This window comes from Pantherophis guttatus, chromosome 4, assembly GCF_059756535.1.
Source record: "Pantherophis guttatus breed Tessera chromosome 4, ASM5975653v1, whole genome shotgun sequence".
Taxonomy (NCBI): Eukaryota; Metazoa; Chordata; class Lepidosauria; order Squamata; family Colubridae; genus Pantherophis; species Pantherophis guttatus.
In genome coordinates this window covers 36,785,639-36,797,207 of record NC_142066.1, presented here as the reverse complement: position 1 = coordinate 36,797,207, position 11,569 = coordinate 36,785,639, and the positions used below count along the sequence as shown (strand labels likewise).

The window sequence follows — 11,569 nt, the reverse complement described above, 5'->3', positions numbered from 1 at the left end:
ATCCCCTTGTCAACAGAAGGAAAGTCATAACTCAATTTGAAAAAGCAGTCTCCCATCAAGTGCAAACCTCTATTTTGTCCAGGAGAGTTTGGCCAGAAAATGAGATACAGCCTATTACAACTGTGAACTCTGAAATGTTAGTATTTCTTTCAACAATGTGGAATAAGATTTTCAACAATAATAATTTAATGTTTAAAAATTTAAAAAACCCACTTAGATATATTAACATCATATCCTTTATTTATATCCAGAGACATTTGAAATTACTTTGCTGATACTAATTCTCCTACAATTCATCTAATTTTCATTTAGCGAAACAGCTATCTGCAGTTTAAGAAAATCTTCTGAGTGTTTATTATCTGTTTTTTCCTCAAGAGTCCTGCAGACCAAAATAAAACTGACTTCTGTTTGCTGATTAAGATAATTAGCCATTAATAACTCTATAGCTATCTCCAAATTCTCTAGTATCAGTTATGCCATAACATAAAAATATATCAGAATGATGTTAACAGATTTGGGACTGCAGTGATTCTAGTAATCCAAACTGTGAGAGATAAAACAGATAACCCTAACCCATAGAAACCTAATGGATTGCAATAACACCAGGGATGGGTTCTAAATTTTTTTACTACTGATTCTGTAGGTGTGGCTTATTTTGTGGGTGTGGCTTGATAGTCATATGACAATTCTTTAGTATTTAGCAGAGATACTGGTCTACTAGGCTTTTAACTGCTTGCAGAGCTGAACCGGTCTACTCATTTGTTTTTGGAGGCACTGGTCTACTCCTTCGTTTTTGGAGGCACAGGTCTACTCATTCGTTTTTTGAGGCACCGGTCTACCCATTTGTTTTTGGAGGCACTGGTCTACCACCACACTGCCTTTTAACACTGATCAGCTGTAGGGTGGCCCTTTGAAGCCCCACAGCAAGAATTTAAACAGATTTTTTCCTTCTAGCCGATCAGCTGGGACTCGGGAGGCAGCAATAAATTGGGGGTGGGGCCAAATAAAAGGTAAGAATAACACGGGATGGGGGGCAGAGGGCCCAGCTCCCGAACAAAGAGAACAGTTCGGTGATGTCATATCGTCACCGCTACTGGCTCAGCTGAACTGGGGCAAACCGGGAGGAACCCACCACTGAATAACACCATAGAAACTGGTGGAATTGGTATTGAGAGTGCAAACAAACAAGATGATAGCTCAATGTTGTATTCCTTGCCACTCCCCTTTCTAGAGTCCATTGCAAATACAGACCAAAAAACATGGCTCATAGAATGTGGTATAACGTAATCTCATAGAGACCTATAAAATACCTATAATAGACTAAGTAACACAGTAAAACCATAGAAATCAATAAGAAAACTCACAGAAGAAACACAGTAAATAAAATTTAGAAAGACAGTTTCTAAAGATAGAGGTTCTTATTTTAGATAATCAGTGTATGCATCCTCAGTTTTGTTGTTAATTTTTGTTTTCAGCAATACATTATTCCCTGCAATAAGATAATCAGGATAATCAGAATCATTTATTCTGTGTTCTCTATAACTTCACCAAAAGCACACATTACAACCCATATGGCAAAGAAAGGGATTTCATCCTCTTTCATATTTCAGTGTTTTTACACAACTGGAAAAAAAAAACCCCACACATTTGCAAGGATTAAAAAGTAATCCGGAAGGTTTTAAGGAACAAACAGAGTAAGATTCAAGCATAAGAAGCTATCTAGAGGCAGATTGTAGGATGGCTGACTCTTTCTCTGTATCTGACAATTCTGCAGCTTTGATTGGGATGAATGGAAAAATAGCTAGAAAATGAAGAAAAACAGAACATACCAATGGAAGGCATGGGCATGTATTGGGAAACACAAGATAGATGCACTCTGCTAGTGTAAGAGGGAGAATGGCTGAGCCAGGGGGAAGTATCAAATGGGGAATTAGTCTATGTTGGCACAAGAAGACAAAATCAATCTCTCTCTCCCTCTCCCTCCCCCCCCTCTCTCTCTCTCCCTCCCTCCCTCCCTCCCTCCCTCTCTTCCCCCCTCTCTCTCTCATACACACACACACTTTGGAATGTTGTTGGACCTTATCTAGTCTTACACAGGTATCAACCATCAGTCTGATAAGATTTCTTTGTATAGTCTTGTCTAAGAAAACAGCTAATTGATCCCTTCATGTTTGGGTCAGGTAATCAGGTACCTGATAGGTAAGCAGGTAGAAACAAAAAACAGCAGTGTCTATAGGCAAAAGTGATCACATTGATAACATCAGTACAACAGTATTATGATGCAAGCACCTGTCCTGTTACATAATTTGTGGGATAGACAGAATTGCTACTAGATGGATTTGTAACTGGTACTTGGTATGTAGTCCTCAACAGAACTGCATCCACATGAGGGGAAGTAAGTAGTAGGATACCCCAAGGTTTGGTTTTCAGCCCAGTATCTATTTAAGTATATTTATTGTTAGATTTGGGCAAAGAATGGAGTTGAAACCGGTAAAAGTAACTATTTGTCTTTAATGATCTGTTACAGCAACATACTAGCAAAAGGCAAAGGCTTCAGGCTGGCAGTGCTCTTTATAGAAGGCTTTCAGCTGTTAGCCAATAACAAGCTAACGGTTAGCATGGACCAGAGTAAAACCTTCCAGCAGCACATGCACATACACAACATTTATTCTGTTTTATTATAAAAGGTAAAATAGAAAATAGAAAAACAAATAAAGCAAAACAAAATGTGTGCGTGTTTGTGTGTGTGTGTGAAGAAAAAAGAAAGAGCAGTCAATAGGCTAAGGTAAACATTACTTTAATCTTCAAATGCCTCTGTTAACTATCTTTTATTGTATTAAATGGTAAGTCCACGAACGGCTTCCAGTCATTTATAAAGCTATCCATTATTTCTGATCAAAACACTTATTTTGCCATCTCTGCTAATTCAGTCAATTTTAAAATCATTCTTCGATATCCGTTTGTTTGTTTTTTCCAGTGTCAGTGCTCAGCAAGTACAATCCTCACAGCCATCAACTTGTGAAGGAGTAGCACTCCAAATTGTTTTTCAATTGGCTTGTCCATAATACCTAAAAGAAAAGCTTCAGGTTTCATTAATATTTGTATGTTAAATATTTTCTGCACAATCAAACTACATCTCCATGTAGGGATGTATGTGTCAGCCCTGGATCCATCTTTGGTCAGACTTTATAGAGCTGCCACAGTGAAAATGGGAGAGTAATGGATGGAGTAAATCATAACAACATTCTTTCACATGATATCAAAGTTGGCCTGCTGGTATGTGGAAGGGAGTGACTGAAGTTTGGCAGCAGTGGAGACAGGGGGATGATTGGGCCATGTAATGTGAATGTCACTGGACAAGGCAGGGTGAGAGTTTTAGTGTGGGTGGGGGGAAAATGTGGGATTTCTGATTCAGTTTTTTTCCCCCAGATGTGCCAATATGACTTCTCTAATAAATTCTTACTTTGATGGACTTTATCTTGAGTTCTGAATTACTATGAGGATTTTGTTGGAACACTGACATTAACCCAAATCTGCAGAAGAAGAAAAAATCCCAGCATTTCCCACAAAGCAGTGCCACTGTTCAGGGTCCTGAGCCCTAGCCACACCCTAATCTATCAAGGAGCACAAAGACTCAGCGAAGATGAAATAACGACCCCTGAGGGGGATACTGGGTCCATTTCCAAGGATGTTTGTAGGGTGATCTGCTACCCATCGGTGACTCTGGTCACCGAAGCTGAAGCAGAGGAGGCCGAGCTCTGGAGGGTGCCTGGCCCAAGGATCCATCGCTGGGGCAGTCCCAACAGACTGGCCTGGTCCTGATGGGTGCAGAACCTGGATCAACAGCCACACTAGGACTGGAAGCTGCGGCAAAGACCCAAGTGCCTCCCTGAATATTGAGCTATCCTGAGGATGTAGCAGCCTTCAAGTGGAGGATGATGAAGCCCCTGGAGCTCAGTGAGTCCAGGGAATGGGGGCTTCTGCCACCTTCATGAAGCCAGTTGCTTGCTGGGCTACCTGAGACATTCGGCCAGCTGAGTGTGGTGCCTGCCACTCAGGTTTCCCCACGCTCAATCCTGCCAGTTTGGAGCTTAGCCCAGACTACCTTCAATTTCCCATGGCCTGGGAGCATGACTATTCAAAATGGGACCTCTGCATTGTTCCACTCTGCACTGAGTGGACCAAGATTCAGCTTTCCCCCTCGAGTCTGATCCATCGGCGCAACTGCCCAGGAAAGTGCAGTGACTGGCCAACACCCTGGTCCCCTGGAGCACTCAATCCCAGGCACCCAGAGAGGAATGATGGGATTATTGAGACTGGCTTGTCCTCTTCTGCCAGCATCCCCTTGTCTGCCACCAGTCAATCAAATCCCACCTGGATGGGCCTTCAATGTCAGGCCAGGCCAGGAGTGGGTTCAATGTCAATGGATGGCTACAGCCCCACCACCGGTTCTGCTGGCCGCCTCCGCACTGCCTTTGGCTGCCCTACCACAAGTTCCTGTCAATCTTTGAGAGCATCCCAGGGAAACTCACTTACTTCCTAAACTGTATCTGGGACCACATCAATCAATATGGAGCTCAATACCAATTGGACCAGGAGATAATCTTGGCCATTGTGGACAACATGAGAGAGGGGGAAGCAGCAGACTGGATTCCCCAACTCTAAGATGAAGGAACATCCAAGTTAGAGAATGTGGATGATTTTGTGCAGTCTGTAAGGGCCCAGTTTGAGGACACAGCCAACCGAGAGGAAGCCAAAGCTTAAATCAAGGGATTGAAATAGCACGGCTGGCCCCCCCAAGGAGTTTGTGTGGAACTTTAGAAGAGTAGCTGGTAAAAGACAGGACTGGCCAGAGCAATTCTTCATCCATTATTTCAAAGAGGCCCTTGATCAGGACCTTAAGCAAGTGTGCACCTACAGGGGAGTTACCAAACTAGATCCAAGATTGGTATTGGATGGTGGTGACTATTGACTTAGATATTCACCCCCACCAAAGATCCACACCAGAAAAGGCCCCCAAATGACCATTGGGTCATTGAGTTGCCACCAAGCAGGCAGTGGAGATGAGACCAGCAGCCATGCCCATCAAGTGCTTCAGATGTGGTCAACTGGGCCACAGGGCCTCCAAATGCCTCGCACCAGCTTTGATCCCACAGGCACAAATGCCAGTGGTGCCAAAGTTGAGAAAACTCCCAGAAAGCCACAAGACAAAGGGAAATTTGTTTGGCAAGCTGTGGAGGTCCCCCTCCTAGTACACTTTTACCAGGAGGGGGAAACTCTGGTTCCAGAGGGCACCAACACCAGTGGAAGTGGCGAGGAGGATCCGATGGTAAGTGAAGCCATCTGTCTCTTCACCATAAAGTCCCACATAGTAGTACCCAGGACAGGGTCCATGGGGACCTAGAGGCCATAATAGACACTGTTTGTACCAGGTGCTTGATCAGCACACAGACCATACAGAATCTAGGGATAAAGATGAGAACTTTGGGCTGCCCCATCCGATTTGAACAGGTGGATGGGTCACTAGTGGGTGGCACACTTGCAACCTTAGTCACTGAACCTGTAAGGCTAGAGATGGGATGCCACTGGGAAATCATTAGATTTGTAGTTGCTCCAAAAATGACCAAGTCACTCATCCTTGGTCTGTCCTAGCTTGACAAGTGGGCCCTGACAATCACTTGGGAAGATGGCTATCAGAGCCTAAAGGTGGGCATCGGACCTCTACCCTCCTGCAAACCAAGAACTGGCCCCCTTTAGAACCATGTGACCCCAGCCACAGGGAGTAGCCTTCACCACAGAGGCTCTACCCGGCTGCTCGAGGATACCCAAAGGGTACAGAGACTTAGCAGAAGTCTTCAGTGAAGACAAATGCAATGTGCTCCCCTCTCATCAGCCCATGGACTGCATGTAGAATTTATGCCAGGAGCAAAGCTGTCTAAGCCAAAAGTGTATTCAATGACCCCTAAAGAGATGGTCGAATTGAGGAAATATATTGACACAAATTGAGTGAGAGGATTCACCCAATCCACATTCTATAAAGAGAGGAAAATATGGGGGGGGGGAATGAGGCTTTGCATTGATTTCTGTGGAATAAATATTGGTTCCACCCTCCCCATCATGACAGATATGCTCAACCACCTGGCAAGGGGAAAGGTGTTTACCAAGCTGGACCTCAAAGAAGCCTACTATCACATGCAGCTTCAAAGCTTCCTACGCTTTGCAAATTTTTACTGGCAGTTCATTCCCATGTTTGCTGAAATGGCTGTGCCCCTTATGGATCTATTAAAGATGAAGGGGACTGGACCAAAGCCCCGCCCAACCAAACCTTAAACTGGATCCTTGACTGTCAATGGGCATTTGAGAAGTTAAAGAAGCTATTTTCCAAGGAGCCATTCCTATGACACCCTGAACCCGAACGGCCATTTGTGGTGCAGGCTGACACCAGTGATGTTGCTGTCACCACCATGCTGCTACAAGAAAATCCTCATGATTAACTGCAGTCCTGCGTCTATGTGTCCAAAAAACTTACAGATACTGAACGGCGATGGGTCATATGGGAGAAAGAGGCCTATGCAGTCAGGTGGGCTCTCCTCTCCTGGGGCCCCTTTTAGTAGGCAGTAGCATGCCTTTTGAAGTCTGGACCGACCACAATAACCTAGAGGCATTAAAAACTCCTAGGAAGTACTTCAAGCATTTCAACTTTGAGCTAAAACACATTCCAGAACAAACTAGCCAACACCTTATCAAGAAAACCCTAGTTCAACAGTTGATGAGAGGAAATGTTACACCCCCTTTATACCCCAGTTATACTCCCTTCTCAACTAGCTGCTCAAGTCACTACCAGAGGCCAAACCCAGAGTTGTGATAACTCAAGAGGAGACCTGATAGTCACAGCCCTTAAATCAGCACTTTACACTGGCCAATGGGTGAAGGACAACAGAGGCACCCCAACCCTGCATGATGGGTTGGCTTGGAAAGGATCTAAACTATATGTCCCAGCCAGCCTGAGGCTACAAGTACTACAGCACAGTGACAACTCCCAATTGGCTGTGGAGCAGCTTTTTACATAGTCTTCCACCTCCACTTTCATTTTTGGTCACTAAAATTGTCTTCATGCTAAGTGAAGTGGGTTTCTGAAAACACTTCACTTAGCATGAAGACAATTTTAGTGACCAAAAATGAAAGTGGAGGTGGAAGACTATGTAAAAAGCTGCTCCACATGTGCAGCCATGAAAATGAAAATGAGACCAGGAAAACCCTCTGGTCTACTCCAGCCAGTAGCTGTCCCCAGCCAACCATGGGAGGAGACAGCTATGGATTTTATAGTTGAACTTCCTGAGAGCGGATGAAACACCGTCATTTGGATAGTAATAGACATATTTTCTAAGCGAGCTCATTTCATCACTTGCACCAGATTACCCTTAGCTAAAAAACTGGTGAGAATATTCATCAAGCAAATCTATAGACTGCATGGAATGCCTCGCCGGGTCATTTCCAACTGGGGAGTCCAATTTACAGCAAAGTTCTGGAGGGAGTTTCTATGATTCATTGGATCCTCACAAGGACTGAGCTCGGCTTTCCATCTGAGCATGAACGGAGCTGTGGAATGAGCGAGCACAATGGTGGAGCAGTACCTGAGATGCTATGTGGATTATCAACAAGGCAATTGGGCAGACTTGCTATCATTCATGGAAGTAGCATACAATAACATGGTCCACAACAGCACAGGGCTAATCCCTTTCCAAATCACTAGCAGTATGGACTTCGTGCCTATGCCTGAGTTACCCAGAGACAGCCCCTCCCCCCCATCCTCGATGACTCTAGCTGAATAGATGCACTCATTAAAACAGGGGTGGGAGAATACCAAGCAAGCCCTCACCCAAGCCACAGAAAAATACAAATGTCAGGTAGACAAACACTGATCTCTTCAAGCCCCCTTTAAAGTGGGAGACTGAGTTTATCTGTCCACTAAGTATCTCAGGCTGAATTGCCTACCAAGAAACTACGTCCAAAATTCCTAGGATCATTCCCCATAGTGAAAGCAATAAATCCAGTAACTGTACAGCTTAGTCTCCCCCGTTTGTTAGGGAAGGTTTGTGTGGTGTTTCATAGCAGCTTGTTGAAACTAGCAGCCAGCTCACAGATGAGACTAAGAGATCAGCCAGCTCCCAAACCAATTGTAGTCCAAGGAGAAACACATTATGAGGTGAAGAAAATATTGGACTCTAGATTGTACTGAGGTTGTTTAAGTACATAATACATTGGAAGGGATACCCTTGGTCTGAAGCCACTTGGATGAAAAGTTGGGATGTAAAAGCAGATAGAGTGAAGCAGTTTCACGAAAAATTCCCTGATAACCCAAAGCGGACCCCTAGAGAGTCTAGAGGTGGTTAGAGAGCATTTAGACCCTTTCCCTAACCCCCTGTCACTTGTCTCTTTTTCAGGACATTCTCGTCATTTGAGGGGAGGCAGCCTGTCAGGCCTGGATCCATCTTTGGTCAGACTTTACAGGGCTGCCACGGTGGGAATGGGAGAGTAGTGAAGAGAGTAAATCTGGGATGAAATGCTACCAGTTAGAGGCTGTTCGCCTGAACCGGCAGTAAAAAAATGTAAAAAAAAAAGTTCTGACTATCACGCATCGCACAGCTGATCTTCAGAACTTTTTTTTTTTTTTTACTTTTTAAACATTTTTTTAACTACTGGTTCTTTGGAACCAGTAGTTAAAAATGCTTTAAAAAGAAAAAAAGTTCCAATGATCGCGCGTCACTCAGCTGATCTTCAGAAGTTTTTTTTTTTTTTACTTTTTAAGCATTTTTTTACTACCGGTTTTCCGGAACCAGTAGTAAAAAGTGTTTTAAAAAGATTAAAGAAAGAGGTTCCAATGATCACAGCTGTGGCGCGTGATCATCGGAACCTTTTTTTTTACTTTTTAAAAACATTTTTTTACTACCAGTTCGAGTGAATAGATAGTAAAAAAAATGCTTTAAAAAAGGGGAAAAAAGGTTCCGACGATCGCGCACCACAGCTGTGATCATCAGAACCTTTTTAAAAACCTTTTTAAAGCATTTTTTACTACCTATTCACCTGAACCAGTATTAAAAAATGCTTTAAAAATGTTTTTAAAAAGGTTCCCAAGATCACATGCCACAGCTGATTCCTCCCTGCTCTGCTAATGTAGGCAAGAGACTGGCTGAGTCAGGGGGAAGTATCTAGGGGTGGGATTCGGCAGGTTCAGACTGATTCAGGGGTACCAGTAGCTCTGATGATCAGCTGAGAGCAAATCAGTTTGCTCCGATGATCATCTGAGTCCACCCACCCACCCCTGCACTATATCTACCTATTTCCTTTGTTTGAAGTCCAGTTGATCAGCGCGACAGCACAGATTGTCACTCCTCAGCTATTTTAGTTACTGGAGCAGCAGTAGAAGGTGTGTTTTCAAATGTACTTCACGTGCATAGATTGCCTGTTTATACTGTGTGTGCGAAGCGAACCGGTAGTTACATCGGTTGAATTCCACCGCTGCAAATATCAAATGGGAAATTAGTCTAGAATCTCTATGTTGGCATAAGAGGGCAAGTCTGACATCCCCCCACCCCTTTGAACGCTGTTGGACCTTATCTACTCTCAGCCAGATGCCAACAGTCACTCTGAGATGATTCTTTTGTATAGGCTTCACCAATAAAACAGCTAATTGACCTCTTCATGTTTGGGTCTGATTATTGTTCCTGATAGCTAAGCAAGTAGAAACAAAAATAGCAGTGTCTATAGGCAAGAGTGATCATACTGACAACATCACTACAGCAGTATTGTGATGCAAGCACCACTCCTGCTACATAATTTGTGGATAGACAGCATCCCCACCAGATGGATTTAAAATTGCCTGAAAAACCATACTCACTGTGTAGTCCTCAACAGAACTACATCCACATGGAGGGAAGTAAATAGTGGAGTACCCCAAGGTTCAGTTTTAGGCCCATACTCTTCAATATCTTAATAAATAATGTAGATTAAAAAAATAGAAGGAAAACTCATCAAATTTGTAGATGATACCAAGCTGTCAGGAATAGCCAACACCCCTGTAGAGAGGCTCAAATCCAAAAGAATCTTGACAGAATTGAACACTAGGCCCTATCTAACAAAGATACACTTAGGTAAAAAAAAAACCAACTCTACAGGTAGAGAGTAGGTCAAACTGGCTCAATGTCACTAACTGTGAGAGGGATCTTGTACTCCAAAAGGACAATCTCTTAAATATGAGCCAAAAGTCCAAAGGCAGACAAAAAAGCCAATGAAATCCTAAACTGAGGGATACAATCTGTTGAATTGGACATGGGATCATTTTTCACCATCATGTCCTAGCAGACCATTAAGGAAGTAATCCCGAAAATGGAGAAGAAACACCTAAAGCCATAGAGAATTATATTAAATGACTTCCAAGGAAACTGTATTCCTATCCTTGGAAGAGCATCAGTCCAAGTAAAATTTAAAGAATTCAGCAGACCATTGCAGCTAACAGTCATGGACAGCAACTGATTCAGCCTGTTGGGGGTAGAATGGTTCAGACCCCTGGGGTTAGGAGTGACCGGCATTCACACTGTCCAAGGAGATGACTTCGAGAAGCTGCTAACTGAGTTTGGGAACATCTCGAGCAAGTTTGGGGAGTCTAGGCAAGTATAAAGGGACCCCTGTTTCTTTCAATCTAGACCGCAACATTGTCTCTGTCAGAATAAAGCCATGAAGGGTTCCTTTTGCTCTCCAGCCCAAAATGGATGCACACTTGGACAAACTAATTACTCAAAGGGTTTTGGAGCCAGTTGATCACACTAAGTGAGAGACTCCAATAGTCACCCCCATTAAACCAGATGGGTCAATCAGCATGTGCGCTGACTACAAATGAATAAAGCCTTGCAAGAGTGCTTACCCAATACCGGTCATTCAGCATCTACTGCACTCATTAGGGAAAAGGCAAAATATGTGCAAAACTTGATCTAGCGCAAGCCTATCTACCTGTAGAAGAGGAACCGGAAGCGTCGTGGTAATACTGGCTGGGAAATAGCGAAGCTCCGATGGGCTTTGCAAAAACCCAGCCAGACAAACTGCTGTTGGGAGGTCTTCAGACCGGAACTGTCTTGGAGGGATGGAGGAGAGAGAGAGAGGTGTCTCAAAAGATCAAAGAGGAGCAGGCAAGCTCCTCAGAAGGTCAGAGACAGCTCTTTGACCCAACGGTGGGGGAGGTGGCCATTATGTCCGCTACAAGCTGGGGCAACTGGATTAAGATGTGAGCAGGAGTGGAGAAAGAACAAAGTATTGTTACCGGGTGAGTAATTGGCCAACTCACAGGTAAGAAGAAAAAAGCTTGAAAGAAATCCCAATGACTAATTAGTGGCTAATTGGCACTCGGGAATTTAAGTGAAGGAACAATAGAAATTTTAAATCTAAAACTAAAGCTTTAAAAGGAACCTTTCATCGGGATTTAAAACTGGATTTGGATGAAATTAAAATAAGACAAGAAAAAAGGAGATAGAGAAGTATTCTTTAAACAGCAAAAGGATTTAATTCGGAGAAGAGG

At 43.5% G+C, this 11,569-nt stretch overlaps 1 long non-coding RNA gene across 1 annotated transcript; it reads left to right on the top strand.

Moving 5' to 3' along the window:
• The first annotated feature begins 2,330 nt into the window (after positions 1–2,330).
• On the top strand, positions 2,331–2,731 carry LOC117669012 (uncharacterized). The gene is made up of 2 exons (XR_004592349.3): positions 2,331–2,395; positions 2,528–2,731. It is a non-coding gene; the product is annotated as an uncharacterized LOC117669012 (long non-coding RNA).
• Positions 2,732–11,569: the final 8,838 nt, after the last annotated feature.